General features: G+C 42.3%; 1 protein-coding gene across 1 annotated transcript in view; it reads left to right on the forward strand.

The window, feature by feature from the left end:
- Positions 1-267: 267 nt before the first annotated feature.
- SVIL (supervillin) overlaps positions 268-27,231 on the forward strand; it is a gene marked incomplete at its 5' end in the record, with an annotated part of 133,447 nt that continues 106,483 nt past the window's right edge. Inside the window, one exon of the mRNA XM_084207189.1 lies at positions 268-360. The remainder of the gene's footprint in view (positions 361-27,231) is intronic.

Raw genomic sequence — 27,231 nt, forward strand, 5'->3', positions numbered from 1 at the left:
CCGCCCCGGGCGCGGCTCCTTCAAGGCGAGGAGCGGCGGGAGAGGGAAGGAGTCCGGTCCGGTCCGTGCGGTCCGGTCCGTGCGGTGCGGGGTCGGGAGCTCCGCACGGCCCCGCCGCTCCCGGGCCGCTCCGGGGGGCGCCGAGCGCCGAGCCCCGAGCCCCGGCCCCGCTCGGCCCCGCCCGGCCCCGCCCGCCGGCAGGAGGTGCCGCCCCCCGCCCCCCGCCCCCCGCGGCCGCGCCGCTCCCCCCGCCCCGCCCCGCCCCGCCGACCGGCCGGAGGCACGGACGGACGGACTGACGGACGGACGGACTGACGAGGTCGCCGGAGGCAGCGGCTGCCCCGAGCCGCCGGGTGCGAGGTGAGTGGCGGCAGCCGCGCTGTCGCCCCGCTCTCCGCGGGCGCTGCCCCCGGGCACGGCCGCTGCCGCCGTTGGCGGAGGCGCCGCGGGCTCCCCGCGCTCCCGGGCAGCGCCTTTGGCGGCGGAGGCGCCGCGCGAAACTCGCCCGCTGCTCCCGCCGGTGCCGCGCTGTCACTCCGCTCGGGGCTCTCCCGGCGCGGCAGCCCGTGAGGATGCGGGGCTCGCCCCGCACTCTCCGCACCTGCTCCGGGGCCGGGCTGCAGCCGGGGCCGCCGGCGGAGCGGGGCTCTGCGGGGACGGCTCGGCCCGCGGGGGCAGCGAGCGGGGGGCGCGGCGCAGGGGCCGCTCCGGGGCAGCCCGAGGCGCGGGGGCCGCTTCGCAGCGGGGCTGAGAAATGTTTGGAGGAGTTTTGTCTCTTCTTTCAGCTGGAAAAGGAAAGGCATCGGCGGCGGCAGCAGCGCGCACGTGTGATGTAGAGAAAGAGGGACTCGGTGATGCTGGCTCGTTGCAGCTCAGTAGGATACCGGGAAAGGCGGACAGAATCAACAGGGCGCTTGTTGAGCGGCGCACGGAGCCGCTTCGGCCCAGAGCCCCCGAACTGGTTTGGAGAGACTGAGTACTCACGTTAAATGGCTCAGCGGTGGGGTTCTGGCTTGCCCCGACTTGTCCAAACTCCAGAAAACAATCTGACGTTTAGAAAGGGGGGAAACAATGTGATATTGTGATTAACAGGAGAAGAATGAGTAGGGTATGCCGATGGTTATCAGTGCAGTGCTTGTAGGGTTTTACATAGAGCGTGGATACCCAGTGCTGCAGAACTGACAACTTTATTACAACTTTGCATCCATTCTACTAATAACACTTCTTGCAGTCTGATGGATCATGATCATGGATTATGACTCTTTTAAGAGAGGCTTAAGTGGTCTTTCGAAGACTGAGTGTACTCAAGTTTATTACTTGGCAGGGGGCAGCAGCATGAAGCCTGGGAATGAAAATAGGAAGTGAACATTACTCATTTAGTTTTGATATTGTGTCTTTGATGGTTACAAGTGTCATCATAGACTGATCCTAGCTCAGATAGCATCTGATGTACTGAAAGACATTACTCTTGTCCTGGTTTGTACCTACTTCTTCTAGCTGTGAAGCAGTCCCTCTGATATGAAATATGTTCTGAACAAGTCTGGTTATTTTTATAATGGGCAAATGTGTTTCTGGAAGAGTAAACCAGACTGTATCATACTGAAGAATGTTCTCAGCCTGTAATATCTTAATCTCATCTGTTCAAAATGAAAACAACAGCCACCGGAAAGCTGAAACCACTCTTGACTGATGCACGTGGCTAAAGAGGTTCATGACAACAGAGCTGTGTGCAGTGTTACTACACTGAGGTGTTGTTGCCTCACACCTGGAAGTGCAGCTCGAGCTGAGGATGGGCTGTCTGCTGGCTCTGTGTAACCAGCAGTGGCACAGGTCCAGCCTGAGTTTTCAGAGAAACAGTCCTGGTTGCTTTATGGCCCTTTTGGAGCCTTCATGAGACAGAAATGCTTGTTCTGGAGACTGGGAAGGAATAGTGGTAATGTGCCCCGCTCCTCAAGCACAGGCTTGACAGCTGTTCTTCCCTGGTGGGACAGTGAGAGGCTTGAGATGTCACCCTGCTCTCCTCTGCCCCCTGAGGCTGCAATAAAAGGGTTTTGGTCCGGTCTTTAAATGCATCTGGCCGTAGGTAATGGCATGGTGAGATGCTTTAGAGTAGTTTGCTCAGTTTCAGTTCCGCTTTGTTTATCTCTGTGGGGGCTTTGTTACATGTTACTGTGTCGAGTGAGGTGCAGTTAAAATTTTGATTTGCTATCCTGATAGGAAATGTGCTTCAGCTTTCACTTGAAAGTAGTTAATTGTAATGCCTAAAGAGTTGTTTACCAGCGTGGATGTGCGTGCCTGTGAGTTTATCTGGCCATGGTATCGTTACAAACCTCTCTGATACAGGCAGGACCAAAGTGTCCATCCTGTGTAGAACCTTCTGCAGTCACCAGAGGAAAGTCATGTTTTTTTTCACAGTAAAGCTCTGAACAAAATTCCTGTCTTCAGGTGAGTGTTAGCTCTTGCTAGGTGCGGCCTGCCTGTATTCCCCTGGGGGAATCATTTCACACCCTTTGTTATGCTAGAAAATTTATAGTTCCCAACTGCACTGCTCAGTTCTGAGTGGATGCAAACCATGCTGACTCATATGCTGAACTGCAGCCTTGCTCCCTGTAAACACAGGCACACTTCTAAAATATTTAATTTGTAATGTCCTCTGTGGAGAGCTATCCCACAGCTCCTGGCATAATTCCCAGAAGCAGCAGATTCTGGGGTTCTGGGAGTTTCAAAGGCCATTGGTGCCCAGCGGGATAATCATCTGAACTAGTTTAGTGTAGTTTATCCTGGCACTGGGACAGTTCAAACTGAACAGGTATTTAATCTTGCTTAGAGCAAGGCTGCTTTGAACAATACGTGGTATGTGCATGAACGATCTGGAGCCTGTTGGGACACGGCTGTCAGGAGAGCTACATGGAGGCAAATCTTTGTTATGGCAAGTACACTTTGGTGTAGATGTACCTCCCAACAATTTCTAAAACAACCTCTGTGGGCAGTTATAGTAAAACCAGGAATAAGCTATTAGAATGTTTGTTTTCTTAGTTCCTCTCTGGCCAATACCAGTGGTAATTAACTGTCTTGTGAAATACCCAAGTTTATATCCATGGGTGAAATGCATGTTAAAAAAAGATTCTCAGAAATACAGAAACTCACACCCATTCATGCACACAGAAATTCTCATTCTTTTAATTGAAAATAAGTTACAGTATATGATTTGGCTACAAAGGAAGAGAGTGGAGTCAAAAAATGATTTCTAAGTACACTTATTTTGTCTGTACCTGTTAAGTACAGTATTGAAGTTTTAAGATAAATATCTTCTCCTTTAAAGCAGTAATTCTTTGGTGGAGACTAGTTGATAAGAAACTAGAGTTCTTTGGTTCTTTTGTGGGTTTTAAAATTTGGGTTTGTTTTTTTGGTTATTATTGTGAGCTTGATTGAAAGAGTGATCCAGTATGATAAGTACAGAGAGTAGTTTGGGAGAGGTTCAGTGATCTTATGGATGGTCTGGATCACTCCCATATCACTTGCTCAGGTGGGCTGACTGTCAGTGCATTACCTGTAACAGTTAAGCATCATCTGCTTGCTGAACTGTGCCCAGCTTTGCTATGTCATAACTCATCCAACATCCTGCAATGTTTTAAGCATCCACTCTTAATTTTTTATTTTGAGAACAAGATTCTAGAGACACTGGAGTAGTGGCATGTGCTCAAGACTGGGTACATCTGGCTTGCAGAAGAGGTTCCAGACCCTGGAGAAAAAGCCCCTGGTGCAAATGGGGCTCTGGAGCTCACTGGGGTCCCTTGGGGATACAAACCATTGCTCCCAGTGCTTATATCCATGCCCTGTCAGTGCAGCAGGAAAAGCAAACCTGTGCTCTTACCTTTACAGATGGTAGGATTTGAAGGTAGTGTGCCTGTCCCTTCTTTGACTGCAGGAGGGGTACCTGGCATAGTTCTGTTTTGGTACAGGAACCACCTTTTCTGTGAGTATGATTCAAGGCTCAACCATTTTCCTTCTTTATTAACATGGGAAATTTCCTGACAAATGTGGCTTAATTCACAAATGAATTTCACTAGGAAGAATTCTTTATCTGAAGTTGGAAATTGAAGTGTACAGATGTGGCATTTTGTTGCTTAAGTGTGCTGAGAGATATGTTTGCCATTAGCAGAGTCCCATTAGTTATGAGGTAGTCTTACAACCCATATTTCAAAATCCTACTTTCTATGATGGCTGTTAGTGGCATTTTTCTTTGTAAAAGCAGAGGAAGTTAAAAATTGTGTCTGCATCTGTTATTGTTGCCATCACAGCTGTCTTCTGTCTTTGTCCAGTTTTAACCATCCTATTCAGAGTGGCTCCTAACTGGGGTTGTAACTTCAATGGCCATGGGCAGAAGAAGTAGAAGTGGAGGTTTTTCAATGCTGTCTGCTTCTCTCAGTCAAAAAATATTTCTTTTGAGTTACAATAGTTTTAATCAAGTTGCACTGAGTCAAAGCACTCCATTACTAACTCTGTTTTGGTGCCTGTCATAATTAGGCCTGATGTGGTTACAATATAAATGAATTATATTAATTATATTAATTAATTAATTATATTAATTAAGCCAGTTCCTTAGCACTAATTAATCATGGTTTGTCTTGAGCAAGACAGATGGTACCACTGATACTGTGCTTCTGAGGCTTGAAAACTGGGAAGGTCTCTTGAAATAAGGTGATGCAATTTTTGTAAAAGGTCTCGTACAAAATAATTTCATCCTCAGATGGCAATTGTGAAACAAGCGAGTGCTCCTTGCAACATGCTATCAGTTATTGCATAAGTAGGCAGGAAATAAGGGCCACCCCTCTGTCTAGGTGAGCAGTGGGGTGTGCTGTCTTCAGGTGCCAACTCACTTTTACACCTATGTGCAACACCAGTGTAAAAAAGATAGAAATGGATGTAAAGCTCGTGTTTATTCAAGCCCTCCTTTCTAGCATACTCAGCGTCTTCCTCTGAAGTGGAAAGCTGATTTCTGTGTAGTCTACATTAGGAGTTTGTAAATGGCTGTCTTCCTAACTCTAGCTGGGGAATACTCTCTTGAGAGAAGGTTTTTTGTAAGTTAGATGGCAACCTGTTAGTCTGAGTAACACATGGTTGGAAACTGTTTGTGGTAAAGTAGCAGCAGCTCGGGAAGCTCTGTGACCCTAATCCAGACTTATTTTAGAGGGCGACTTCCCATACAGAATCTTGTACAGTTTGGTCCAGTTGGAGGGTCAGCTGTCTATTTTGGAGCTCAGACTGCTGCCTTTTAAGATGAAAGCCATATTTTGTGAAAATGAACTCCTTTTTATCTGCTTGCTGTGCTTGTCTGAGGGAAGGAGCAGCTGTAGTCCGTTCGCCAGACCTGCATTTGGCTGTTGCTGCCATTGTGTTGTGTGTAAACATGTACCATTATTTTGGATCATATAGCAGCCTGTTCAAAAGGGTCTCGCATTCCCCAGCTGTTCTGCAACTTTTCCATCTCTGAGCTTGCCAGCTGCTTAATACAGGCAACTGTAGCTGCATTTGTCTCTCTGGTGTTAAGTATTAGTGGAGATAAAATTGACTTGTTAAATGTTAGATGCTGCGAGCCCCTCTCCTGCTCGAATGGACTTAAAACAAAAGCAGGCTGTTCTTCCCACATCGAAGTTGTTAGAAGTTTTCTTTGTCACTAGTTGAACAGACCGCATAAAAAGCTTTGTTTTGTCAATTTGAAACAAATACGAAACCCAATTGTGTTTACGTATGGAGCCGCAGATTGTAGCAGTAACTAATCCGAAAGAGCTGGGTTACAGAAAGGTGTGCCTTAAAGCCATGCCAACAGCTCATTTGTTTAACCACTTCTCTGAACCATGTTCAGTTGGACAAGGCATCCTGTGCTCTCTTGTCAGCCAGCCCTTTGTTTACTGAATCTGGGAACTTTTGTTTCAGTGGCAGCACTGCTCAGACTGGATGTCAAGGACGGAACAGGGCTCTGCAATATCTTGTATCTGAACTCAGTGAGTGCTGAGTCCAGGTGAGGAGCCACAGGCTGAGACCTGCCTTTTCCATCCTGCTCTCCCTGCCATGAAAGTGATAGGAAATGTCTGGAAAATGTTTTGTGTGACTGAACTCCTCTTTACTGCAGCTTTGAACCCATAGCTATCTGCCTGGAGATACAGAAGTTGGAAGTCAGAGTAAATTCTAGCTCCTTTGGAAAAAGGAGATAATTCTGTTCATGACTAAAGTTACCATTCTAACCACTTAACCTGTTTTGTCAGTTTGAAACTTGGGGTGAGGAGGAGTGTATCCTTGGTTGCTGCAAGAGTCTGCTAAAGATAGTGATAAAGCAAAATTTTCAGAGGCTTGAGCTGGTGCCATTGATTAGTATGCCTTACTCCCATACAAGGGGATAAATCAGGTATTCACCTGAAATATTTTTTAATGCAGTTTATATTTGAAAAATATAAATTTGTTTTTTCATGGTTTTGCTGTTTGTTTCATGGTGAAGGACCCTGGAAGGGAATGACTTGTTCATTCTTGCTCCTGATTGCAGAAAATATTGAAAGACTGCCTCTGCCCCAGGGTCCAAGTTACCCATTGTAACTGGCCTGAATACCCTATTATTCAGAGAGGAAATTTCCAGGTGACTGTAAATACATTTCTTTTTTCTTACCTCTTTTTTTCCCCACCGTTTCAACAGGCCTGCTCTATCCTTGCTGGTTGTAGCTTTCATGTTCATGTTAAACATCAACACTACCTAAATTATGCAGGGATGACTCTGCCTTCATGATAGAGCTTTGACCTGTAAAAACAAAAGCAAAACCATAGAAAAGGTCTCTTGATTTAAGGTGGCATGTTTCAGGATCTGTTTTTCATATCTCCAAATAGCTCAGAGTTTGAACTTTTCCATTCTAATGGAAGTGTCTTAAAAGAAGTTGGAACACTATTTGGCTAGATGCTTGCACTTGTCCTCTGGAAAGTTAATTTTTCGAAGTCAGTGTTGGAGCATTAAATCTTTATTTATCTGAAATCATAGCAGAAATACAGGCTTATAGTTTGAAGTGGTAGTATTAGATACATAGTTATGTTAGCTGGGCAGAGTGATAGATACTAGATTAAAATGTCTAGCTAACACAGAAAATGTAGAAATGAACATGAGTTCTGCATTGAATAATTACATGTATGAAGAGTTCTTTAGAAAACAGAGTTTCTCTTTCAGAACAGCAGATTGACCACACTTCAAAAATAGAGGGAAACAACTGAGTGTGATACTGAGGGCAGGAGGAGAGAGGTGGGGAATGGAGAAGGAACTTCTGTCACACAGAAAGTTAGGGAGAACGTCTCAATATTTTAACTTTTTAAAGTGCTGCTGATTAATTCCTAAACCCCTTTGGAATGAGTTTAGGGAATGGACATGGAGGAGATTGGGAGAGGTGCATTTTGAGAAGTAAGAAAGTAAGGAAGTGTTGGTTTGTCCTCAGTTGAACAGAGGAGGAAGACAGTGTCTGATTAGTGATTAGTGTTCAATTATTGAAGGCTTTAGGAGAAAGAAATATTTCTTTCAGAACGTGGTGGGAAGTGAAGTGAAAAGTTTTTAAATGGCCTTAAATTGGCTAAGCATGTTTAAAATAATAGAGGGGGAAAAGGAAGGGATTACAATCTCACCCACCTCCCGAGACTGTTTTTAATGAAGTTGGTGAATGTTTTGGGAAGGCATAAAAATGAAGCATTTGAGAAAGCTTTTTGTTAGGTGTTTTTCTTTCTTTCTTTCAAATGAAAGGTTCTGCCAGTGTTTTTAACTTGGCTGAAATTTGCTCCATCCTCTACAGGGGAAAATATTTATTTTAAAGTTTCCTCTAAACTTAAATTGGCTTCCTAGCCAATTTAAAGACATGTCTGTCTATGCAATACCTTTTAACTCCAGGAAAGCTGAAAACTCTAAGGCTTAATGAAGGAGGAGACCTTGTTGATTGCACAAGAGAGCAGCACTTCTAGCAGCAGAAAAATTGCTGTTCTGAAAATGTAGCTTGAATTAATCCCTTCCACTTTGTTTCCTTTTGCTGTTGTTAATGATTTCCTTTGCTCAGTGCTAAGTGCTGTTGTGCCTGCCTCACTCCACTGATTCTTCCACTGCTCTCTGGGACTAAAAATTATAGTATGTGTCAATTTAAAGACAGAAATAGAGCAGTGGCTCTAACAGAGCTTCTTCACTAAGCTGCAAGCTTTGAGAGTGATGATCTTTAACTTTGGCACTCTAAGTTATTTCTCTCCAGGGTGTTTATTGTAGCTCTTAGTGTGGGTTGTCCTGCACACTGGTGAGTTTGGGTGCCTGTTATCTCACAGGTTGTGTAGCTCAAGTCTCTGCCCTATGTGTAGCTTATCAGCCATGTGCACAGCTCCCTAGAGACCACACAAGATTGTATCTATCACTGAAAAGATTCTTTGAAAGAAGGTTGCTTAGGCAAAAGTTGCAATAATGAACAAAATTACAGAAAGAAAACAATATATTTACTTAGGTAATGTGTGTCAGTAAGGATCTGGCTTAGTTAGGCTCTGTTGTTAGGGTTGCCTGTTACAGCTGCTTGAGTTCTGGGCGCTTTGCCTCGTTTGTGTGCTGCAGGTGAGGCTGTGCTCTCGTCTGTAATCAGCATTTAGCTGTAAACTGCTGAAAAGTTCCAGTACTGCTGCTTCTTCTCCCACCCCACTTCCCAAAACTTAGCTGAGGTATTCCTTTTTAGATCTTGCTTTAGGCTTAAACTACATTAGTCAGAATCTTCTGTCATTTGTGGTTTGAAGTATATGCTGTGACAAATATTACTTCAAAGGAATTTGTACAGAACTTGACCCTTGCAAAGCTCAGAGAGTAAAGGCTCTCCAGAACTTATAAACACCCTGACCATGGGATTGCACCAAACCTCTTCTGGATGCTCCCCCTGGGCCCGTCCTCTTCCTTCCTGCTGTACTGCAGAGTGCCAATGGTTGACAGGCAAAGAATTTGTTTTTCCTGAAATACACTTGTTTGTCTCATCTCCATAATATTTGTTGCATGCCTGACTCGACAACTTGCATGCAAATGCCTATTTTTGTGCTGTTTTTGTGGGTTGGCAGGAAAGTAATCGTGGCTTCCTACTGCAGGCAAAGGCCTGGTGTATGAAAGGGAGTTGTTTATATGGATTCCTGGTATGGAATGCAAGCTTAATTCTTTCAGCTTGAAACTAAATTGCGTTGAGTAAAATTAACTTTGAATTTAAGCGGCACTGAACCCAGTTAAACAATTTTCTAGGGCTTACATTGATAAAAGCAAACTATAGCATAGCTAACTACTGCTAGGGATGCATTTCAGGTTCTTAAAATTTGTGGTTTAAGAGGGGAATGCTCTGCTTATACTTCTGTAATAAACTTCATGTCTGAAGTGCACTGTGTGGTGTACCCTGCTGGGATAGTACAGCCACAGATACCTTGAAGGGATTTGTGTGGGCAGGGAGAAGGCAGATGAAACATTCCAGGTGAGATATAAATTTCCATGGCCTGGTTTGGGAACCTAACCTGCCTTACAGTAAGAGATTGAGTGCTGTGAAAAAGAAGTTACCAGTGATTTTTTTTTCCTCTGACTTACTGTTAGAGGACCTAGTAGCCTTTAAAATAAATCTTTAAAGCAGTATTTGGTTGAACGTGCTTTTTCCGGACTCCCGGGAGGTGTTTGCCAGCAAGGAGCTGCTGACATCAAAAGCAAAACCCCAAAAGGCCTGTATAGGTGTGTGAAGTAAGGAAGCTGGGGATGAGAGTGGTTTTGTGCTGAACTTCAGCTGAAAGATCTTTCCAAATGCAATAAAGAAATGGGGCACCTTTATTACTGCCTTCAAAAGTGATGATGACTTGTGAGACTCCTGGAGTAACATACAAATGAAGACAGCGCCTTCCAATAAAACAAATATGACTTCATTGAATGTTTCTTATGCAAAGACCAATATGAGAACTTATAATCATGCCAGTCACCTCTGAAACAAAGCAAGTAATCTTGGTGTTACAGAGGTTTGTTTCTTAAGGAAGCCCTGAAAAAACTTTTTCCATGAACGTGTTGGTATGAATTGGCATTCTTCCTTGCACAGGAAACCACAAATTCTTACTGCGGAAAACTTCTAACTCTTGTAAAACAGTCATTAGTTTTGTGTCTTAAATGTTCAGAATGTTCTAGGTTTTGGGTTTTTTTTTGTGTGGCCTCAGGAGAGCTGCTCTAAGAAACGCTTCTCTTTTGATAAACAGAAGATCACTTGCTCAGATGTTTCCAGTCACTTGTAGTCCCTGTGCATGCTGCTGGGGCTTGGATACTTCTCAAATGCCTTCAAGCCTGAGACCATCTTTATTGCTCAATTATTTTTACCCCCTCAAGTCTGACAGTTGCAGCAAGTGAACATGATCCCTGTATTAAATACAGCAATCTGTTTGATGAGTTGCTTTGTTAGGGTTTCTGAAACTGGTGCGCTTGAACTTGCCTTTGGTGGTGGGGCAGCTCCTGGAGCAGAGACACTCAGTGCACACATCCACAGACACACCCTGTGCTTGTGTGCACTCCTTGGAACACTCATGTGCAATGTCAGCAGGGTTTGTACACCTCTAGTATGTGATGTGTGCCACAGGCTGTGACTGGAAAAATTACTTCTGTGACTTCACTGAGCATCCCTCTTTTTCTTTATGCTAGTCTTTTTCAGTCTGTTCCTCTTTATATTTTTTTTTTCAAATCCCTATTCTGGATTTAGTATGCAAGCTATAATCAAACTGCACGTAAAACCCTTTCTTAACTAAGTTTTACTTAGTTTTTGTTCCTTTCAAATACACTATCAAGAGTAGAACTCAAATTACACAGGCACATTATTTTTTTTAATGACAGAAGAAAGGACGGTGGATGGGGATATAGCAAATCACATAAGCTTGCAGTGATAAAAGTGTTTGGGTTTTTTTTTTTTTTTTGCAGTGCAGGCTACTGCTGTTTAAAACAGCTTTATCATATCTTCATCAATGTTTTATAGTTTTTACTATTTTGGAGTGTTAGCTGGGTTCTCAAGTACTGGAACGTTACTGCTGCTATTTAGGGCAGGACATCTGTCATGATGTGTCTAGAGTCTGATTTCCCCAAGCCTGAACAATTCTTGCCTTTATGCTCTACCTATGTAGCCCTTGCTCTTTCTGCAACCTAAAATTAACACAGAAGTTAAACAACTCGTTGGAAGGCTGTAATTTCTGAGAGCAGCAACTTGCCAGCAGCTATGTCTTGTGTCTTCTGGACAATGCTTTGGCAGAGTTTCAATAATTTGCTAAACTAGGCCAAATTAACTTTTCTTTCTGGTCAGGTGTAACTTTCTGTACACAAGGATGTGCACAAAATAAAGGGATGTTTCTCACCAACAGGGTTAACACTGCCTCATGCTCACACTGAGGCTGCTGGGACCCAGCCCTAGCAGCATCCTCCTGGTGTCTGCCCTCAGCTCCCTCCCTTGCTTCTGGAGTCATGGCTTGTACATTGACTTCTTTGGGATTTGGGACTTTTCCCTCCCAGTAGCCTCAGGGTTAGCTTTAGCTGCTCTCTCAACTCTGGTTTGTGTCCCAACAGCTGTTCAGTTTGCAGGCTTTTATTGTAAATACTTTGTACAATATTATTACAGTATTTTCGAGTGTTCTGTGCACAGGATAATGAGGCAACTCTGTGGAGCCTCAGAACTCTTCTGTAGAATGGCAGGCTCTTTTAATCTAGAGAAATTATTCCCCTTCTCCCACTGAAACTCTACTCTGAAAACTTTGTTGTAGGGACAGTTTTAATGAGCTTTGAAACCTGTATCACCATTTTCGAAACAACCCCTTTATGTCTGTGGCCTTTCAATAATGCCATTTTTGGGGCTGAAATTTTATTACTCTAACAGCTCTCCTCCCATTTCCCTCTTTCCTTCCTGCTCCCAGCTGTATGCATGTGCTGATTATTCTGGGGTGGTTCTAGTCCACTCCTTCAGCTTTGTAAGCTGCTTTATCTCAGGTTTTGGTTGCTGGATCAGTAGATCAGTGTCTGCTGTTAGTGAACCAAGGAAGGTCTCAGACCTCCAAGGTAGTGGGAGCTGGTGCAGTGGGGGCAGTGTCAGACTGGACAAAAAATGTGTTCTCTGCACAGTTCAGTTTGCCTAGCATGGATCTGTAGATGAACATGAGTTTTCTGATGGCACACCTCAGTTCTGATTTGACAAGCAAAAAGCTTTCAAATGGAACCCCAAAATATTGTTTATTTGAAGTTTAAAATGTTGAATTGTATTTTTTTTTCCTTTGTGTTTGTAGCTCCTATGCCACGCTATTTTTACATGTTGTTTGTTTAAAGGAAGCTTTACACTTCCAGGGAAAATTGCAGCTGGGAAAGGCCTGAAATGATTGCAGTTGCTTGGCTCTGTTCGATTGTAACTGTGTATGACTCTTACTAACCTAAAATTGTAGATGCTGTTTGTCAGATTGTAAAAATGCTATGAGACCATCCAGCATCTTTTAAAATTAGGCTGAGTTACAGCATCTGGAGTTAGAATGGCCATGGGGACAGCATGTTTCTTTTTACTGGTGGAGAAAATTAAAGAGAGTGGGGAATAAATAGTAAGGAGAATTGAAATAGCTATGCATGGGTCAATGCAAACAACATAGGAAGTTTTGGGAAGCTTTGTTAAACTCGGGCTGAGTACTTAAATGTTTACTGGATAGTAACACATGCCATTGAACCTGATGGCTTTGGCTTGTGATCACCAGTGAAGGCCTGCTTTTTCACCTAGTTTTGCAACTGGGAATTTACTTTGGCACAAAGAAGATAAGTTTCTTATTTGAGTTAGCAGAATACAAGTGTCTGGTTGGAAACATTTCCAGCAATGAGCTGATTCCTAGCCCTTTCTGTAAATGCTCAGTAGTGCCACCAATGCATGTTTGGCCACAAAATAGTTAGGACAACTTGCATGAACTCCAGGATTCTTTAATGTCTCAAAACCACTTTAATACAGGGTACAAGCTGGTAATTTACAAAACTGGCTTGAAACAAAATAATCAGATTTAACAGAACAGCTTGGTGGATGGTCAGTTCCAGGTGCCCTGGCTTCCCAGGAAGTTCCAGCTGAGTTTATCAGAGCTGTTGCTTCTGCCTGCCTGGCATCCCAGGTGCAGCTTGGTAAACTGGCCCTGCACACCTTCCTCACAGTACAAGAGTCTTGTGACTGAAGACAGCAGCTCCCAGACCAAGATCTCTAGATTATTGCTGGGCTTCCTTTGGAAAGGACACCTGAGCTGGCTCTGTTGCCTGCTGCAGGTGTTGAATTGCTCCAGTGTTTTAGAGGAGCTGTGCTGTACTATCAGTATATCCTCCAGGCTAATTCATATCTACTTTTTTGACCAAAACAGAAGAAGGTCCTATCTTCTTTTACACCATAAGAAACCTTTTTCTCATTATAGAGTATTGAATTGAAGTATTTGAGGTAAAGGAAAAAAAACCCAAACAACAAACCACCAAACCAAAACAATTTGATTTCTCAACATTTTCCTTCTGGCACTAGATGTCCGTCCAGTGTGTGAAGGGAAGACTCATGACTGTGTTAAGCTTTAGATGTGAGAGCATGTTCTGCATTACAGATAGATGAAATAAAAAAAAATCCCAGCCATCTGGCAATGAGCAGAGTGCAACTGCTTGACTGCTTTGAACTTCACTTGTATAAACAAACCTCTTCACAGGTTGAGGAGTGTCCTGAAAAGATTCTCATTAGATTTTTTTATTTTTGTTTTTACATTGTTGTCTGGTGAGCTTATGATCCAAAATACTGCATAATTTGGATCTGAGATTTAGATTCAAAGTTAATATATCTCCATAGCAAAGTCCATGTTGTTCAGAGATTTGGTTTTGTTAATTGTTAACAAAGGTGCTCTCGCTCCTCAGCTGAGCTGAAGGGTTTGTTAGCTGAGCACTGCTTGCTGCACTCTGTTCCTTAAGTGCTATTTTTGATGTCTCACAGCACCAACATGTGTAGCTTGATTGATGTGACATGGAGGAGCCTTATCCTGAAATGTGCTTCTGGAACTTAGTTGGGACTGTTCAGATTATGCTCAAAAATACTACTTTATATTTGCTCCAGAGCTAATTGCACCATTGATTTGATTCATTCTATTTAATTAATATACTTACTTTCAGCACAAAAGCTGATTTTATTTAGTTGTTCATGGCAACCTGAGTATTGTCTTTTATGTTTGGGTTCTGGGTTGGGTTTTGGTTTTTTTTAATTCTCTTAATATTGTCTGTATTCAGTGCTGTTGTTTAGCACAAGGATTTATTTGTGTGTGCACCTGCTTAACAAGATTCACTGTTATGTTTTGGGTGTCTTTGGAGTCTTGCTTCATCTTGTGTACTGCCTTTGCTCAATTTCTGTTTCTTTCCTGTGTGGCACTACCCATTTGCAAGACCTTAGAACTACAGCTCTCTCTCTCATGTAAAGGCAAGTCTTCTGCCTTGTTCCATAATTGCTCAGTGAAGAGATCTCAGCTGTTGTCAAGGAAGCCTGAGATGTTTTGAGGTGTTGCAGATCAGAAGACCATTGTAGTTCTGTAAGAGTTCCTCTGTTTTCCAGTGTGGTCACTAACAGAGCATTTTTGAAAATTCACATAGGTGCACAGAACTGCAGTGGGTAATATGAATCCAACATGTCCCTCATTTTGTTATTTTATTTGAAAAACAGGAGGTTTTTTGAAACTTTAGGAATTCTTATTAAATTTCTTTTTAATGAAATTAGTTCTGTTAATAAGGGAGTTGTTTTCTGTCATGCTTTCACAAGGTGCTTAAGTCCAGGAGGTAAATCTAAACATGGGGGAATGTCCTGTCTTGACCATGTTGTGAAGAGGTGATCTGAATGGACTAGTGCAGGACCTGCTGGTTAAGGATCATGCATGATTGGTCATGTCTTTCTGACTTGTCTGGCAGAAAGCAAATGTTTCATGTTCCTTCCATTTCCAAATCTTCTGAATCTGAATGTGGTTAGCAGTGACTGCTGCCTTTGGTAGGAAATTCAACTGTTTCTATTTTGGATTTTACACTCTTCTTTCTATCATTAGTCAATTCTTGGGTGTTTGGGAAGTTTCTGTGGTGGGTGTTCCTCCTTAACTTGCTCCAAAGACTTCATTGCCAGACACCAGCCACATCCAGTTGATCCAGGTAGTACCACCAGCTGAGGTAACTTGTTTTATATTGGAGCTGGATGATGTGCTGGTGCATTTTAGGATTATGCATAATAACCTGACCAGGAGAGATGCCTGTGGAAAAAATTATGTGACCTCTTACTAGCTTTAGGGAAAGGGCTGGTATGTTTTAAGGGACAACTTTTTTATTATGAGTCTGCACAGCTTACATTCTCATTTAGCACTTCAACCTTTGCATGACCTCACTAAATCTTCTCCTTTAGCCATATTGGCAGGATCTTTCTTTTCTGGCCATATTTTAATGTGCCTTTTTTTTTTTTTTTTTTTTTTTTTTTACCACTCAATCATTTTGCCAGAGTGGGGAAGCAGTGTGAGTTTGGAAGGAGGGCATGACTGATGTGAATACTATTGTCTCAACAAATTTTGTCTCTGTAGGTAAAGACCCAATGGGGGTTAAAAAAAAACTCCAGCAAAACTCTTTTTGAGAGTTTTGAAAGCAGATTATTTTTTTTTTGAGAGCAGACTAATCTGAAGCACTTGATGTTCAAGACTGTACAATTATTATATGCAGAGCTGTCTTTTTAAAAGATTTCCCTCCCCTTCATTCTTGAACTGCAGAAATGGACACCTGTCTGTGTTTGGATAAATGCTGGCAAGTTCAAAACTGTAAGTGGTTTTTGTGATGAACTGGAGTTTCAGAGGTGACTCTGCGGTCAGCTCTTGTCTCTGTCCTTGAATGCAGCAACCCTGTTCCTCTGTGGTGCTGTAGGAAACAGTTGTGATCACTCCACTTCTTGGCATGTGAAAGTTCAGCATCTTTGAGGCAATGAATGCTTCATGCTGCTAATGGCTTTGGAGTAACTAATTTGAGTGGAAACTGAGCAGTTCCTTACTTAAAATGTGCTCCAGATCGTGTTTGTAAACATTCTAAACATTAATTGATGCATCTGATTTTCAGTATTTCTCATGTATTTCAGGGAGACAGTAAAGTATCAAAATTGATGTGAAATTGATTTGTTTTGGAGGAGAACAGACTGGCTTGAAGGAATGACTCTCTAGACCTCAGTGCTTGGTGTTAACCCTGAAACTTATGTACTAGGAATGCCATAGAATTAAATTACAATAAGGAGATAACATGGCAGGAAAATGAGTCAGAGAAAGCAGGTAATCTAAGAAAATCAAATAAATTTTATCTTGTAACAATGAGTTATTGAATGTATGTGGTTTTTTTGAAGGGGTGGTTAAGAATTGTAATCTGCATAATGAAATGTGTGTTCTAAAGGAAAAAACTGCTATTGTTATGAAGTCAGAACATGCAAATGTCTCTGAGTCTGAAGAAATGTTTCAAAAATCCATTTTGAGGACTTGGGAGACAATCTAATAAGTGTGTGTGGAAATCTGCTCCATAGCACTATTAGGTTGGCAGGAGACATTGGTTTACATGCTAGTAAAATATTGCTTTCATGAGTGTTGCTACTGAACAAGACTGAGAACATTATAATTTGGTTTTGCAGCCCTTTCAGAAGATGTCCTACATAACTGATGCCCCTGCCAAAGGAGCTAAGAGAGGCATTGTAATGGAACCATCTCTGATGTCACATTTTAGTTAAGGAACTATTAAATATTGAAACCTTTAAACCTAAGATCATATTTCATTTTGGCTAAAATTGCCACTTATTTAATTACAGTTGTGCTCCTTTTCTAGGGCGTTGTGGGAAGATTTTGAAAGTTGCAATTGTTCTTGCTCAGATAAACAGCTGAGCAGGCAATTGGCTGCAAGTCTCATTAGACATTCAGGGTGTGTTAGGATGGATGACTGTGACTTGAGTTCATGGCAGCTGCTTTACAGGTATAAAAGGAATCTTCTGTTTGCCAGGTGTATCTTAGTCAACTTTGCTGAAGTTACTTCAATGTACAGTCAGGTGTGTACAGGGATCTGGGTGAAACCTGGACTGTTTATCACTGGGATACCACTCTCATACTGCCCAGAACATGTAGGAATTGCAGCACTTTAAAAAAAAACCAAAAAAACCTGGATTTGTGGGATGAGCTAGTTCATGCAGCTAGTGCTTGGCTTTAATTCTGGTATATCTAATTGATATGTAGAAGGAATTCAAGCTGCAGATTAAGGAGTGAGTGTGCCTGTGAGGGCTCAAGCAATGTAATTTGCCCTCTGAACTCAAGACTGAAGCTCTAACTATAGTCTGTGTTTCTGGCTGCTGTTCCTGTCCCGGGGCACTCTGTCAGGACAGATTGCCAGGCTGTTGCTTGCACACTGGCCCGTGTCAGAGGTTACTCTCTCAGGAGGAGTGCAAATAGCACAGCCCCAGTTTCTAACAAGGCCTGGCTGAGCAGAGCTGTAAGTGCAGCTTAGAAGTCTCTGAGATAACAGAACCACAGCCCACTTGGGTCTGCCACTGGGCTGATACACGGAGTGGGTGTTTTACAGCACGCACTCTCTAGACTGCAAGGAAGACACTGAAGACAAGAGTTGATTCCTAGATGTGCTGTAAACCCTGAAATTTTAATCTGTTTGTATTGGGCTGTGAGGGTCAGGCTTTTTAGGGAATTTTTTTTTCCTGCTCTTTTTTTACTTCTAAGTAGGGAAATTCATTTGAATTTTGATGCATTTCAACGGTGATGCAAATGGTTAATTTTTGCATTACCACAGCAACTTACCTGTCTTACAGCCTTTTTACACTGTGTTTAGCTTTTCAGTGACTCATTACTGGCCTTAAAAACACCTCCCTCTTCATTTGGAGTGAAACATAGTTGTGTAAAACTCAATTTAAAAAAAGAAATAAAATGTATCCGTTGGGTATGTTTCCGAGAAAGCGCTTGCCTGCTGCTGGCTGACTGAACTTCTGCCCTAGACAGACAGGTTAGGGATTTCCGTGGGGCTGGGGAAAAGCAAGAGGACAGCCCTGTGCAGGGCAGGATGAGCGGGTGTCCCTGCCCTGTGTCCCTGCCCTGTGTCCCTGCCCTGCAGTTTCCCAGGGCTGTGGAGCAGGGAGGGCTGTGCTTGCTGGGATGCTGGGATGCCTTCCCAGCTGTGTGGTGGAGGAGAGGAGTGCTGGCTGAGCTTGCCAGCAGTGATAAGGCTCCAGGTGGGGATCACAGCAAACGTGCTGTGAGAATCAGCTTTCCCAGGAGTTACATGAGGCAAAGATGTTCTTCTGTCACTTGTTCTGCTGGAAGCTTCTTGCTGCTAACAACTAAATATGCAAATCAAGCTGTGGCTCTTCCAGCCTTCCTGGTGTTCTGACTTATGGTACTTATGGTTCTGTTTTCCAAACTGAATTTGTCAGCACAGACTATTTCACTCTGAAAATGTGAAACCTTACCATAAGTGCTTCTTGTGCTGTAATAAACAAACATAATTTTCCTTTACAAGATCTGCATGTCATGCTTGCCTTTTCTCCCCACTGTTTATTCACTACCCTGCCAACAGCATAGGTATCTTCTGAACAGGTTTATGCAAAACCGGCAAATTGAATGGTAATGTCATTGCTTCCAGTGAATCCAACTATTGTATTCTACATACAGCATTCAGAGCTGTATTACTGACTCACAAGACTGCTCTTGGCTACAATGAAGTGCACCACAGAATTGCTCTGATCTAAGGCTTTGGTTAGAATTTGAGACAGTTATCTTAAACCAAAGGAACCTAAGTCCATAAATAAACTGTTAAGCAATGTAAACTTTTTAACAGCAGAGACAGTTAGCAAGGAACTATGCGAACCCCCAGGCCAAGATAATCTCTACCATAATTATGTAGGCTACTAAGTGAGAAGAATTCCCCAACTTTGCTCATGAATAAGACTGGATTATTTGTGATGTGATTTCATAAAATAAACAAGGAGACTAAAGGCTCCAGAGGCTACTTAAGGTTTTGCAGAGGGGTAAATGTTAATGCTGAATTGTTTAAAGTATGTGTGATGTGATACATGGCAAAGTTGTACAAAGTATGCCTTAAGAAATAAACTTATTGTTAGATATGTGCTGAATTTCTTTACCCATATAGCTGTGTTTCCAGCAGGTCACTTTAGTAATCCATTCAAAATAACCTTGAAATGTTCAGTGAGCTTTTTGCTACTTGTTCTGCTAGATAGCATATGTTGCTAAATGCTTTCTCTCTGCTGTATTCTAATTGTGATAATAAAGTGAGCATTGCTGTGACCTTTTTTGTTCTGCTTTGGTATTATTAACACATTTCTGTTCTGATCCCATTTATCCCATCTAATTCTTCCCCTAAGCCAGCTGTGCCAACAGAAGCAGTAGGAAGAATACAACAGTTGCACTAGAAGGAAATGCTCCCCAGAACATGGGTGTCGGAGCAGAGAGATAGCTGGGGTGCCATACATGGAGGTGATGAACTTCATCCTAATGGCTTGTCCTGCCTGCTCTTTGGGACAGCCAGCCCCAAAGAGCCACAGAGATACAGCCAGCCCTCTGGAGGTTACAGGAAACTGCAGCTTCCTTCTGGGGTGCTCTGAGAGTGGATCGTGTCTCCTCCATTTTTTGAGAGAGGAGAAACGAGTTCCTTCTTTTGGGGACACCTTATCTAGGGGACAGCCTCAAGACTGTCTTATCTTTTCTTTGTTTGTTTGTTTGTTTGTTGTGCTAGGTGTTTGTCCAGTTGAGATAAAGCTCTGTGCATACTTCTGATACAGGGATTTGTACTTGTTCAGATAAATCTGTGCAATGCTCCACACCCAGATACAGAAGGAATCACACAAAGAAACAGCAGCACATGGTGATCCTGTATGGAAAGCCCCTTCTGTGCCTTTTCCCTTTTACATCCCTTGTACTGGAGCTTCCTGCAAAACAGACCTGTCCTGGAGTCTCTGCATCAGCATGGATCCCTCTGTAGGCTTTATTTTACTTCACTAAGTCTCTGACTCAAAGTCCCTACAGAGATTAGAAGTTTGAGTGGTGGAAGACAAAGACTTACACCAAAATGGGTGTTCTGTAGAAAAAAAAAAATCCCTTCCTTAGACAAATAATCTAAAAAATTGCTCCAGTGAGTTAATATGAATCTCAGTGCTTTTTTAACCTTTTGTTATTTATGCTCACCAGACCCCTGTGAAATTGAAGAGCTCCCTTTATCTTGAATGATGGCCTGGGAGCTGGGTTCTGGGGCTGGCTGCCACCGTCTCACCCCCATGTGCCAGCTCCCCCCCGGCCCCGCTCTGCTCTCCTGACCCCGCACTGACTCATCCGTGTTGGATACCTACGAGAGCAATTGAATTATTTTTATGGTTGCTGGTCTGAAATGAGTCAGTGCAGGGTCAAATGTTGTGGAGCAGGGAAGGGAAAGGAGTGGGAATCTGGCAGCCAGCAGCTGGCTGGGATTGCCATGGAGCCACAGACCAACCCTGGTGACTTTGCCAAGGTCACACAAGCTTCTGTCAGCAGGAAACTGAAACCTCTCTGTGTTATACAGGGTGCTGACCACAGTCTGTCAATTGCAGTAACTGGCAGGAAGTGGCTTTAGAATTATTATTCTTGAATTTGTTTGTTTGCAAATACTGATGTATGAATTAATAGTTGCTTTCTAGTGGGTGCTTCCTATTAATAGAAGCTTTCTAGTGTATGCCAAAATCCAAACATACTGAACTGGTCATAACTGTAGATTTTCAGGTGTAAGCTGGGTGCATTCCAAGGGGAATTCATAATTAACTCGAGCTAACTTTCCTGTAGAAATGTGATTTTTGTACAGGTCAATCTGTCAACTACAGCACATTTCTGTATAAGGACTACTGCCCTTTAGTAAAGATAGATCTGGAGTTAGTGCCTGAAACAAATCATTGCATGGTATTGTACTGCCAATTTGGTAAAAAAATCAGTTGGTCACAGCTGCTTGATAACTCACCCAATCTGCAGGTGATACATTATCAGTGGCCTAATAGTTTAATTAGAATTTAGAATGGAGCATTTCACCAGTCCTGGGCACACAAATTGCTGGATGCACAGAGCTGTGTACATTATGAAAGCAGTGCTGAAAGTAGGGGTATGAGGGCTCAGGTCATGTGTTCTGGCATCAATTTCTGTGCTCTATTTTTCTGTTAGAATTCATTTGGGAGGAAAGAAATGAAGAAACTTTTCTGAGTGAAGATTTTGGAGCTCTGTGCTGGTCATAAATCTGTCTGTGTCGCTTCTGTCTTTTTAAAGTTTCTTTAGAAAAAGGGCTAGCCAAAAAATATTCTGGATGGGGTTGTATGTAACATATGTGCATTTTCTTTGCACAATACACTACAGTTAATTCAATTAGAAGGGCTTTCCTCTAGCTGTGACAAATCTTGTCAGCCTACCCCTTGACTTAATTTCTATGTCTGGTTATGTTTTTTTGTTTTATTTATTTGAGGTTTTATAACTTCTTGGAATCAAAGAAAGCTTGTTGCAGGTGGCTTTTTTTGTTTGTTTGTTTGTTTTGTTTTGTTTTTAAGAAGGATAATACTGGAGAAACCTATCCCCAGCAATCTAAAATATTGTCTGGTGTTCTTCTAGAAACAAACATATCATATGGATTTTTATGTAGGAGGCTTTTTAGACTTTTAAAGGTTGGGTGTTAGCCACAAGGCTAACATGTGACATGACAAATGTGGAACATCTGTGTGCTGCTGCACATCACTGTTCTAAAAGTCATTCCCCTCACCACATGCATTGAATTAAACACAAGAATTTAGAGAAAAAATAGTTGGAAGGACACATTCTGTCAAATACAATGGGAAGGATCTGTTGTGAAGCTGTTGGAGCTCGCTCACACAGTTCTCCAGTCACTAATTCAGGGCTCTGGTGTGCTCCGTGCCTCAGCTCTGCCTTCCTTGGAGCTGGGAGAGTGCTATTGTGCTTTCCTAGTTGGTGGTAAACTGTTTTCTGGGTAGAAATTAGAGTTGAGCATAAAGCTAAACTCTAAAGGGATTTCTAATAAACTAAAGGGATTTCTCAATGTAGTTTCTTGTTTGAGTGATGTTTGGGCTGCATGTGAGGTAAGTAGGTGGCTGAGTTGGCTTCCTTGTATTGCAGACAGAGTGTGGCCAAGTGGCTCAAAGCAGAAGCTCTCATATTAAAACATGAATGTTATCCATAACTCTGCCTGAAGGGATCCAACTTGGTGACCAATATCCCTGTGAATCCTGAGTGCTTCTGTTTTGTCTCCCTGCTATAGCTGCAGTGAGAGTTCTTGCTAATAAAATAAATGTGATAAAGAAAACAAAAGCAATTCTTGTGGGTAAGATTTCAGCATTGTGGGCCAGAAGCTGGAAGTCCTTGTTCTCCTGGAGTGATTCCCAAATTGCAGGAAGGGTGCTGTGCTTCATGAAAGCCTGTGTACTTTGGTGCTATCACCTTGCTCTGACAGAGAGGCAGAGTTTTAGACTGCAGCATGCAGGATATCCAAAAATCCAGTCAGGACCCAGGTGACAGCCGGGGTTGAGGTGGAACTCAAGTGCTGGTGTGGTGACAAGCTCACTGCTGTGCAGAGGACAGGTGGCAGGCATTAATAGTTGTCTTCCTAGTGACTTGCAGGTATTTCAGATGTGCTCTGAAACTGTGTGGGTTTGCACACATCATTAAGTAGTGGGGTTTTTAAATAATTTAAGGCTATCTTTTAGATATTGTTATTACAGATAAAGGTTTATTGAGTTCTGATGCTCAGCTGGAAACCAATATTAACAATTTGCTCCTCACTTCCTAGTTTATCTTCACAGACTCAAGTCTGGGTCTGCAAATGTAAAGGACCTCCTCTGGTTGATCTGAATTTAGTTTCAAACATTTGCCTCTGAGATGACTTCTGAACACTTCATTCATACATTATGATGGCTGCTTTCATGCTGTGCTTAGCTCGTTCTGAATTTAGTATTTCTGAGGCTTTTAACATCTTGTTCAAAAGATAGTTTGTAAGAGCTCCTTCTCTGGAGTGCAGGTGAAAGCTCTTGTTCCAACAGAGCCACATGTGGCAGACTTGGGAAAGCTTGCTCATGTTGAAAATATCACTTCACTTGGAAACAGCCTCTGGATGATTCCTTGCTTTTTAAGGAGGTGAGAGAAGTGGTTTGAAGTAAAGGAAGCATCTCTGGGATTTGTTGTCCAGAGGCAGGTGCATAGGGAATGGGCAGAAGGGGCATACAAGTGGCATACATGCCTAAATAATTTGGGTATCCATTTCAATTGTTCTGTTCTCTTAGCATTGGCTATGCTCTAATTAAGTAGTTCTTGTCATAAAACTAGCTAGCTCATAAAAAAATACATCATAAAAAGCGCAGATTCTTTAATCTTAAAAATTGTGGGGAAAACATTTTTTTGTTTGAAACAGTTTTTGAAACTAACTTATTTTTTTGTTTGTCCTTTTTGTTTAGTGTTGGTAGGTTGTGTTTTTACCTTCTTAAAAAGCTGCTAACCCAAACCAAGCATCTCCTCTCTCACCCCAGTCTGCCTGGGCTCAGGGCCACGCTCACATACCTCTGTGAGCCCTGTGTCTTCAGGGAGTGAGGACTCATGCAGATTTCTGTATTGCATTTCCAGCAAGCTCCATGTCTTCAGTGCTGGCTACAGGAAGCAGATCTGAGTCAGCCACCCTGTCCACAGGCACTTGGAGAGCCTTGTGCAGAATCTGGGGTGGTCTAATTGTGATCTAGCTGATACAGGACTTGCCCAAGCTGAGTGTTTCAACTTTAAATGTTTTTTAATTTAGCTGTGTAAAACTGTAGTTAGGAAACAATTCTGCACATTCAGAATGCGTAGGTGTTAAATTCAGCTGGGTTCAAAGAAGTTAAATACAGCTTTGATGTAAATTACTTTATGTAAACACAGCAGGAACTTCACATCTGTTGAACAATTTAAGTTCTGTAGCTTCTTTAACCCATGCTCCAGTTTTCTTAAACAATTGAGAGTATTCTGGGGAGGCCCTTCTGACTTCAGTCTGTTTTATTGCATGAAAATATTCTTCTGAGTGCTGGGGAAAAAAAAGATAATTTTTCTCAGTCTTCAAAGAGACTTCTGATGTTTTGAGTCTTTATTACACTAGAGGTCAGTGTATGATGGGAGCTTCTGTGCTGTGGTATAGAGTTTCTTGCAGAATCCTATTTCATCAACTTTGAAACCAGATTCTAAGAGAAACTGTAGCCTGTTACTATGGAAAAAACTTCACATTGAAGTGTCCTGTGACTTTCTTGGCTAAAGGAGTTTTTTGAGCTTCCTGCTTTTAACTTTCCTTGCCTAGCAAATATAAGGCAAATATCAGTAAAAGTACTTTGATGTGGTATCAGCAGGAATGTGCACAGTCAGTTGCTCCAGTGTGCACCTCAAACATTTACCTTTCACTGCAATGCCAGGACTTTTTGGTTCATAATTCTGTATGCCAGGGTATCTACAGGTTCACCCTTATCTTGTGCACTGTACTTCTGAAGGGCATGGGGGGAGAATTGCACATGCATCTATTATTTTTAGAGTAGGTGTCAGCTTCCTGAACACTGAGCTGGTGACTTCCAGGTGGGTGGCTTCACTTTTGGGGGTTGAGGGAAGCACAGTCAAGTATGATTCTGTCATGGTGCCTGCAGAGATTCTTTCCTCAGCAGCTCTTCTTCAGTTCTGCAGATAAGTAATTTCTTTAAACGTCTGGACTGTGCAGAAGCAGTTTGTTCCTGCAGACAGCATTGGGCAGGGGCACCAGAGCAGAAGTCCAGCAGTGTTATGTGATGTGAAATGGGAGGGAAAGGCACTGAAGGAGAGCCCTGCTGCCTGGGGCAGGCTGCACCACAAATGACAATTTAAGTAAGATGGTGGAAATACCCCACTAGGGTGGATTTGGGCTCTTGGGTGTTTTCTGTGAGAACTGACTACAAACAGAAGTGCCTGTATCCCGTTACTCTTGTGTAGAGTTCTTCTGAAATGCCTTAGAAAAATAAAATAACATGGGATGTTAAGGATTTACAGGCTTGCACCAATGTAGGGTGTAAGTGCAGGCACAGAGTGGAATTTTGCTGGTTTTGAGTGATATTCTGAGTGTTCAAGAAACTTGGACTGATAAACATCTTTGTGGCTTTTCTTTTTGGTGAGGTGGGAGTGGAAGGAGACACAGTAAAAGGAAAACCAGCAGTCTGAAAATCTTCTTTGTACCTGGCTGCTGCCCAGTATGCAGTGTTACATGCCTCTGGAGCATGAAGAAGGATTACACCTGACATAGTGTGAAGGAGCTGCTAGACTGGTTTAATTGAACTCTCTGTGAGGATTCCTGGCTTCAAAGGAAAATTATTGCACTCTTCTACCTCTTTCCCAAGCTTTTTCCTGTAAGAAATGAAAATGCACCAGGGTTTTGCAGAATGGGGCTTTATCAAAACATCTCTCTGGTGTTAGGCTTCATTTGGTTGGGCAAGAGCCTGAAAAGGTGATGGCTTTGCAAAACTGATGTGTTATAAGTCATCAAACAAGAAATAAAGCATCCTAAAAATTGCTTTCCTTTTCCTATCCTTTTCTGATTGGAGGCACACAACCTCAATTTGTTTCACTGCAACTCACCAGAGTCTGATCTGCATTAGGAGCTCAGGAACTATGAGGCTTATGTTGAAGAAAAGAAGGTGGTGTAGGTGTCCTGTAGCCAACCCAGCAAACAACCTGATGGATCACTGCAGATTCTTGCAGAGCAGCTATTTGTCTGCTGCACATGGTGGCATTCTTTCTTGGTTCAGCTGTCAAGTGTTAAATCAGTCCAAGTGTTGATGCTCTCTGCACCTAGAAGAATATTTGTCTAGAAGAAATGTAAGTTTGATTATTCTCTTGGATCAAAAATGATGGATCTCTGTGGCTAAACAGAGATGATTACCCACTAGCCCCTCTTTCTGGTTCATAATAGGAAGTATCCTAATGATATTTTCATGTCTCTTTCCTTCATGATGTACTGACTAACTCTGGAATCTGTTGTATAATAAAGAGTCCATGAAAATGGCAAAATTAGTATTTGGAGTGTCTTTTCCTGCTTTTGTTCTAAGCTCTCAAAATGCAGGCGTTATCAGATGTGCAGTTCAAGTGGCTTGCCAGGAATTTCTCAGATAAACTGCAGAGAGAGTGCAAAAAGTTGCAGCCAAGGTCAGTCTTGAAAAGATTAGAATTTAATTGCCAACCCTCACATTTTGATTTCAATCTCAAATGTTTCCTGATAGGTGCTCTGTATTTGTTAGGTCTTCTGTTTGTATTGTGTTCCTGCCAAAACTTCTCATAAGACTCCTGACACTATCAAAGATCTGTAGCACATAGTGACATAGACAAATATATGTATTTATAAAAAAACCCCAAACCACTCTGTCAAGACATTTCAACTCACACCAGTTATTCAAGGTTCCTTTAAAAGGGTAGACTTCAAAGCTGCAGGCCTTCAAAACTGCAGCACCCTAGTCTGCTCTCTTGTTCCAATATACAAATGTAGCATTTGCCAAAAAAAGGAGGAAATTGACAAAAAAAGGGAGGAATTAATAAAATGTAGTAATGGGACAGTGGCAGTGTGCACCGGGTTTAATGTGTTCTGTGCATTATAAATGTTCCCTCTTCCCACCTCACAATTGCTTCCAGGAAGTCTCTGAAGTAGTTGACCAAAATGATAGCTGGATTTCAAATCCTTTATTTTCTGTTTTTTGTTTTTTTTTTTTTTTTTATTTTGATTGTTTGGGGGTTTTTTGTTTGGTTTGGTGGTTTTTTTTTTTTTTCGGTTGTGATTTTTTTTTTGTTTTGTTTTGGTTTTGATTTTTTTGGGTTTTTTTTTCAAATGCTGATACTTAAAGAGGAAGAAAGTAGGAACAGCAGAAGTAATCAGGCAACCCTATGGTTAAGTAGCAAGAAGGAATTTGGAATCAAGAATTATGTGATGGTGGAAAAACTTCATCTTTCTTCCAGCTATCCACTTTTAACCATCATTTTTCTTCACCTTCCTACCACACTGAAGTGCCCACTCATTTACTCTTCTAAAGTGCAGGAGTGCTCATTTGAGGGGAATGGAAGCTGGGAATGCAAAAACAATAGCATGTGGTTTACCATATTCTTGGAATTTTAAGTGAGTTTCCT

The sequence above is a fragment of the Fringilla coelebs genome (genome assembly GCF_963513975.1).
Source record: "Fringilla coelebs genome assembly, chromosome: 1".
NCBI classification, from domain to species: domain Eukaryota; kingdom Metazoa; phylum Chordata; class Aves; order Passeriformes; family Fringillidae; genus Fringilla; species Fringilla coelebs.